Here is an 8,224-nt window from a genome sequence, read left to right as displayed (position 1 = left end):
TTTGTAAAAGAAACTCCTTCATGAGTCCATGGACTAAACTTATGCCTGAAATTTTAAGAGCAATGATGAATTATGATGAATTATCGCATTACACTTTGGATGAAATTTTTTCTACTTCCTATTGTTACTGATTTGTTAATAAGTTAGAATTAATTAACCATATTTGATTTTATAGAGCTATTGTAATAATAATATAGAGTTATAAGAAATATTTTAATGAAATTTGTATTTGTACTGCAATAGCTGCTATAAAATCCTCTGTATAACCCCGTACCAAGGCTGAAGGAATTGGTCAGAATCACCTAGTAGGAATGTTTAGAACTTAGATAACAGACTTAAGATTCAAGATGATTGTTTATATGTAACCTAGGAGAATGTACTAAAATGTTAAAATGAGAATTAATGTGAACTGGGGAGAGTCGAGTGAAGCAACTCATAGTTACCTGCCAAGAAACAGTTACCTTAAGTGAAAGGTAATTCCGGCAGGGGGAGATCGAGACCACCGACTCATGTACCACCTACCCGAATAATACCCCAGCTCTATTTTAAAACTAGTTCCTATTTTGACCAGCCATCCATTCTTTTGGACAGGATTTCTGTAGTACAGTGCTCTGACTTCTAGGGACTGTCTGTAAATTCAGTTCATATGAAAGTGAAAAAGGAACCAGGTCATTTTTCCCTCTTCAACTGAAAAGCAACTACTTAATTGTTGGTAAATGTGGTGTATAGCATTTTATCAGATGTCATTCTAGATGCAGTAAGAAGTAATGTCATTTTGTATATCTCTACATGGGAGGAGATGGGGTTTCCATAGTCTTTCAAGAGATTAATGCAGGAAAACCACATCGAGTCAGGTTATAAAGAGCTTCATAGTGTCTACCACTTTTATTAGTAGCACAACTTTGTGAAACATTTGGATTCTAGTTCCTAGCCAGGCTGATATCCTGGAGAGCTGAAGCTATGCAGAAAGGACTGTTCTTGTGCTATTTTCAGCCATGATATGAGATTCAGATGAAGGACTGATTTACAAGGTATCAGGATCTAGGCCCAACAGATCATCATGTAGCTGTGCACCCTATAGTCAGAGCCTCATTTGATGCATGAAAAACATTTGCATAATCTCCACAGAAGCTTTCAGAACCTAATTCAGAAATTTCCCAAGATTTAGATATTATTGCTACACATGCATGAAAGCATGGAATAAAATAGCTTCTATTGTAAGAAGTAGAGTGTTCTTCTAAAACAACAGGAAGTGACTTAAAATATTTAATTAAATTAAAAAATATGTATTGGGAGTTTTAATTTCAAGTTTTTTAAAGCACTAATGCGATAAAAAATAAATGTATAGACTTGGTGGAATACACATTTGTCATTTGTCATCACATCGCTAGAATGGGAACAAATGAGATTACCAAGAGAGAAGGACAAAGGCTCCAAGAACAGATGGGTGGATGGAGGATGACATGGGAGACTAATGAAAACAGTACAGAGAAAAGAGTGGGACAGCAGTAGTCAATGAAGTGCTATGCACCAAAGCAAGTTAAAAGAGGAGGTATTACACTTAATGAGGAACTGGCATTTTCATACATCAATTAATGTAATTTAATTTGACCAAGATGGGTAAGAGGTCAACAAACAAGATGGACAGAGGTTCACAGAAAAGGCTAGAAGGCAGAAACTTGGTAGTGAAGAACAGATCACTTCTTCAAGCTGCCAGAAGCAGAGGAAGAGGAATTGGAGGTATTCTCATCTTCTCTGCAGACAGAAGTATTTTGGAAATGTAGCTTCATTTGTGCACTGACAAGAGACCTCTAGGAAGTGATGTCTTCTTTATGTGCAGTTTACCATGTATTTCCAAAGAGCCTGCTTGTTCTTTCTTTTAGTTGTATATTTTGCTCACAGCATGAGTAATTGCTTTTATGACATACACACACACAAAATGCTGCCTTAAAATTTTTAACTCATTCTCCTGTAGAGTTGTAGACTAAGGTCAAAAGGACAGAAATGTTCCTTATGTTTGTAAAAAAACATCTCTTCCATATCTTTTTCTGCAAAAGCAGACAGAAAGAACAAACACATGCAATTGTGGAAAGGTTAGCATGAATTAGACCTCATCTTTCTGAAGAAGTAAGCAGTTTTATTCTTCTTTTCTCCTCTTAAATTTTCCCAGCAGTTTTCACATAAGAAAAAAAGGACAGAAAATATCAGGTTTTAATTCTTTTTTTCTTCAACTTTAATTGTTACATCATTCTTTTTTTAAAACCAGACAGATCTTTTCAGGAAAATGAGTTTGGCCAACTCTTTTCTCAAAGGCAGTCGGGAGCTGGTCCAATGTAGGACAGAGCACAGCAAGATGCCAATGTAATTTGTAGCTGAAGTAGGACTGTTCTGGGGTTTGTGTACAACTGTTCTTGATGAAATCAATTGGACTGCTATGAATAAAAAAAAAAAAAAAAAAAAGGGCAAAACCCAGCTTGAGGTCACACCTATTCTGGCAGTAGGTGATCTGAAAGAAGGGGCTTTGGGGATGGGTCTCCAGCCCCTTTCTGGCTGGCTGGGTCCTGCTGCCAGAGTTTACTGTCCTACCAGATATGCTAGATATACAACTGCATGTGTAATTGCTGCTTACCCCCATTCTGTCAGTATGATCTGAGTGTAAAAGATGTTTCTGCTAAACTAGGTCATTTGACAGAACTGGGCTAGGGAGTAGCTCCATGTGAAGTAATGCCAAGAGACTGGGAGGGGGTAATAATTTATGGTGTAGTGGAGAAAACAGCTCCAGGTGAGCTGTCATAACAAATTTCTTATCCCAAGGCAGCTGCACCCAAGGTGTCATATTGGGCTGAGGTGATCTAGAAGATAAAATAAACATATATGTAGACAATATATTTTATTACCACCTTTTCCTTCTCTTGTGGTTTACCCTTGGTGCCATCATTAAACAGTACTATTGTTTAAAGGGGTGATTCACCCTATGATGTTTATGAAATGAAAGTTTTATGTACAGAGCCTAGCAGCACAGGCTGTGTAAGTATGTGCTATGTACAATGAACAATGTAGTGCTTTCCAGGTATGGCTTTGGGTATGGGAGAATCACGTGAAGACAGAGCCAGAATCATGACAAATGTGGAGGCATCAAAAAGACATGAAAACAATGAGAAGTGCAGCTAGTCCTGACAATAATCACTTTATTGAAACAAAAAGGTATGCATTAGTATAGACTGCATTAGTTTACTGAACGCTTGCTCACATGATTAGATGAAACTGGCATAAACGTTTTAAAAAATATACTTAGAGAGAAGTTATCAGTCAGACTGCGTTAAACTGGAAGAGTATTTCAAGTAGGTTTTCTCCTGTGTTTGGTTCTAGTCCAAAAAGTCATTAGGTGTATGAGGGAGGAAAGAGTACATGTTAAAAATCTGTGAACATGTCAAGATGAAACAAGGCTGACAAATACTTTCAAATTTTGATGATCATAACAAACTGGGGAGGTAGTTTGAAGTCAATCAATCAATTTAATAATGTCCAGTGCTTTGCCTTCCAGGAAAGTGTACAGAAAAGCAGAATAGAGTACATAATAGCACTGCAGAAAAGATTCTACTTGTCCTAAACAGCCATGAATTGAAGGCGAGTGAGCAATATGATGTTATTAATATTAGCAGAAGTGCTGTGTGTCAGGTCTGAGCCATAGTCCACTCTGCAGGAGTACTCTGATTTGAGCATTACTGTTTTGAGAGAAACACAAAATAGAGAGTTCAGGAGGGAAGAAAAAGAATCTGGAAGCATGTCCCCCTGAGATGGGTTCAAAAGTTAAGTTTGCTTAGTCTAGAAAAGAGATGTTATGGTCCCTCTATATGGAGCAGATGTTTTAAAGATAGTGATCAGCTGTTTTTTCTGATCCATGATATTGCCAAGACATCCCATCTCATTCTTGCAGGTAAACGGTGAATAACTAAAACTTTGCATCTCCCCTTGGAATATCTTTTTCCTCTTATTAGCATCTAACTCAAGTCCCTCAAGAATCCATCTTCTGGCAGCTACCGCTAACTAAGGGGAGTTTTGTCCTCTACTGTTGGAGAATGGCTGGATGAGAAGGGTCACAGATCATTAGAGCATTTGTATGAGCAGAGCCAAATCTAACTGGTGTGCTATCAAGACTAGGCCTCAGCTGAGGTTGCCAGCTGTGCTGATGGCTGCGGAGTTGCAGGGACACTGCGGCCTTAACAGGCTTCACAAACAACTCTGAGGAGGTATGTGCAGTAAAGATAAAGAAGTTATGTAAGCTAGCTAACCGCAAGTAGGAGGACCATGTAAATGACTAGGTAGTGATTCTAGCCAATCATAGACTGCTGAGTATGCATAATTAGATACACTGTATAAATAGGAGCTATTCGGGCCAATAAACTGAATCATGCTTTATCACTCATATTGAGTTGGCTGCGTGTTATTCCCCGCCGCTCGCAAGTGATGTTCATGAGAAGATCACTAGAACATTTGAGTCATGGCTAAAAAGAAAAACCAAGAACATACTTTGCAAATAAAATAAATTTCACTGGAAATGTGTGAAATCAAGTCATAACTGCAATGAAAAACATGGTCAAAGGAAACAAAAACCTAGAATGCAACATCTTCTTTCCCTGTGCTGTCTGCCATTTCCCAAAAAAATTCTCTGAGAGAGCATGTGCAGGAGAAGCTAATGCAAGGATTCCTTTGGTATTTGGAGAACATTTCCAGTGTTATGTAGTATGATGGAGATTGCTTGGAATAAGGAATTGAATATGGAAAATAGATGTTTGTGACTAAATAAATGACTGGAAATGCATTTCTTGCTTCTAATCAAGTTATGTAGGAAATTTCTCCATGCGCCACATTATGCCATGGCATGGGGGACTCTGCTCACAGAGGAGATGAAGGAACAGTTTGGTCTCCATAATGTGCAAATCACTACTTTTCCTGGTAAGAGTATTAGGAAAGATGTTTGATCATGCTAATTATTTTTTGTGGTAGACATAAACTATGAAATTTAGCTCTTCATTGTATAGTTATTATGTAAATATATCCATGGTCTGCTGTTACAGGCACAGAAAAGACTATTCTCAGGAAAAGAAATAATCAGTGATATCTATAGTGGAAAAAAGCTCTTCAGAAATTGTAATTCCATTACAAAAGTATCTGAAATAAACCACACTTTCAGAGTTTAAATTCTGAAATACACACTAAAATGAACTATAACAGGCTTTTGTTAGGGAAAAAAGGTCACCATGAAAGTATTTTGGATTCTGAAAAATTCCATATATGAGCAAAAAAGTTGTATATAGTAGAACAGCTTGGTGATGCTCAGTTATAGTAACAGCTAGTTTTAAATTAGGTACAAAAAACAAGGGTGTGTCCAAGAGCCAGAATTCTGGGAAAAAATGTTGTGTCAATTGGATTTTTAACATCAGTTCATTGTAATAGCTTGTTGTGACTAAGAACAATTAAGGACATGTGATTTGATTTTTTTTCAGTTTTTCATCCCTCCTCATCAGTATATGAAATTGCTAACATTTTATTTCCCGTTTTAAATGACTGTTGCCTCACTGTTTTTTCTTAACCAAAGAATAGGAAATGGAAGGCAAGAGCTCTGAATCCCCATCTCACAGCCCAGTCACAAGACTGAGAGCGAAGACCAGAGCGGGAGTCACAGAACTGCACAACTACAGACAGCAAACCTTTTATGAAGACCAGTATCCAAAAAAGATTTTTAATGAAAAACAAAAAAATGTATTTATGTTTTTAACTGCAAATCTTACTGGAAAATTGGAGTAATCTGCTGTAATACCATCTACTTGGACAGTTTATCCTAAAGGCAAAGATGTGGAAAAGCATCTTAATCCTGGATAGATCACTTGGGTTAATAATGTGCCCCCCAAAATTACATGTATGAGCTCTATGAGAAGAACACAGGAAAGATCTGAGTTTGATTGAATGTATGCACATCGATTACTTTTCATAGGATGATAGAATATCTTGAGTTGGAAGGGACCCATAAGGATCATCAAGTCCAACTCCCTGCTCCTTGCAGGACTACCTCAAACTAAACCATATGACTAAGAGCATCATCCAGACACTCCCTGTACTCTGACAGGCTTAGTGCTGTGACCACTTCCCTGGGGAGCCTGTTCCAGTGACTGACCACCCTCTCAGTGAAGAACCTTTTCCTGATGTCCAATCTGAACTTCCCCTGATGCAGCTTCATTCCATTTCCTCCCATGCTATCCTCCAGAGAGAGCAGATCAGCACCTCCCCCTCCACTGCCCCTATCGAGGAAGTTGTAGGCTGTGATGAAGTCACCCCTCAGCCTTCTCTTCTCCAAGCTGAACATGCCAAGTGACCTCAGCTGCTCCTCCTAAGTCTTGCCCTCAAGGCCTTTCGCTATCTTGGTCACCGTCCTCTGGACACACTCTAATAGTCTGATGTTCCTCTTATATTGAGGCACCCAAAACTGCACACAGTACTCGAGGTGGGGCCACAGTAATGCAGCGTTGAGGGGGACAATCACCTCCCTTGATCGACTAGCTATGCTGTGCCTGATGCGCCCCAGGACACAGTTGGTCCTTTTGGCTGCCAGGGCGCACTGTTGACTCATATTCAACTTACCATCAATCCAGACCCCTGATGCCAAAATGGCACAGAGTAACTGCTCAGAGACAAATTTTGTCTTTAAGCAGCAAAGGTATTTATTTCATGCAACATTGGGGAACTAACCGGTTTGCGCCAGACAAACTAGCTCCCAAGTTTTCAGTGAGAAGTCAGGTAATTTATACAGTTTTCATGAGAGGTTACAACATCTTTACATACATTTTCACTTAATTTTGACATCTAATTATCATATTCATAATAGGTGGGGTTTAGGTGGAGCTTGAGGCAGAGTCTTCTAGAATCGTCTTTTTGGGGAGACTTTTGTGTGGTCCTTCCGTTCTTCGGCTGGAGCTTGCAAAACTTCCTGACTCATGGCCTCTCATCTCCTTCAAATGCCCATCTTATCTTTATTTATGACTACTAGATTGCTCAGAGTACATTCCTCCTATCTCTTTAGTACCGTCAGCAGAACAGAACAGGCTGTGCCATCTCTGTTACAGAGCATCACCCAGAGCATGGTACCAAACCCATCCTGACTAATCCTTTAAGACCTTGCTCTGTTTCACCCCCAGATCTCTTTTCACAGGGCTGCAATTTGTATGTATAACCAGAATTACCCTGTTCCAGGTGCAGAATCTTAAACTTGCTCTGTTAAATTTCATACAGTTGGTGATTGCCCAGCTCTCTAGTGTATCCAGATCTCTCTGTAAGGCCTCTCTACCCTCAAGGGTACAAGACAGCTCCTCTTAATTTAGTGTCATTGGCAAACTTACTTAATGTACATTTGACTCTTGCATCAGGATCATTTATAAAAACATTAAAGGGCACTGTCCCTAAAATTGAGCCTTGGGGAACCCTACTGGTGATTGCCTGCTAGCCTGATGTAACCCCATTTACTATAACTCTCTGAGCCTGACCTGTCAGCCAACTGTCATCTCGCGATGTAAGTTTAAAAGTATTGTTGCTTCAACTGTAAGTATGCACAAAATTTTTAGCCAAGTGAAGTAGGGGTAAATCTGAGATACAGGGAAATTTAGAGACATGAGTTATCATTGTTATGTTTGTTAGAAAGACGCAGAAGGCCAAACCTAGTTTTATTAGAGAAAAAAAATCACCCAGTATCTCACTTTTTTAAAAAGATAACAATTTTCTTTTAATAATAAGCCACAAAAGTTGAAAAAATATCAAAAGCCAAGGCTTAGATTCAGTTTTTCTAGCATGTTCATTTGAATCAGGACTTCAGTTATTTTCACAGCTATTTTAATGTAAACTATTTTTTTCTTTAACTTGATGTGTTAAATTTCTGAATCTACATTTCTAAGCTTGCTATATTGAACTTCTAAGAAGTTTACTGCTTTCTTGTACCAGCCTAGGTGAAATTAATACAGCAGAAAATTGCACAAAAAGATTTCAATTCTCAAAGCTGAGATTCCTGTATTTGCATGATTTTCTAATAGGAGCTGATAGCTCTTCCCTTGATGTGGGCTTCTGGAAATCCATTAGGCCTTGTTTTCAAATGATGTATTTTCAACTCTAGATGTAAATGGATGGCTTTCATACAATTTGATTTTCAAATTAGTTGGGAGTTTGCAACATTAGGAAA

General features: G+C 38.5%; 1 long non-coding RNA gene across 1 annotated transcript; it reads left to right on the top strand.

The window, feature by feature from the left end:
* The first annotated feature begins 3,018 nt into the window (after positions 1 to 3,018).
* LOC119140685 lies at positions 3,019 to 7,732 on the top strand. Its single transcript, XR_005101684.1, has 2 exons — positions 3,019 to 4,956; positions 5,600 to 7,732. It is a non-coding gene; the product is annotated as an uncharacterized LOC119140685 (long non-coding RNA).
* Positions 7,733 to 8,224: the final 492 nt, after the last annotated feature.

Source organism: Falco rusticolus, chromosome W, assembly GCF_015220075.1.
Source record: "Falco rusticolus isolate bFalRus1 chromosome W, bFalRus1.pri, whole genome shotgun sequence".
NCBI classification, from domain to species: domain Eukaryota; kingdom Metazoa; phylum Chordata; class Aves; order Falconiformes; family Falconidae; genus Falco; species Falco rusticolus.
This window is presented reverse-complemented; position numbering and strand designations above follow the sequence as displayed.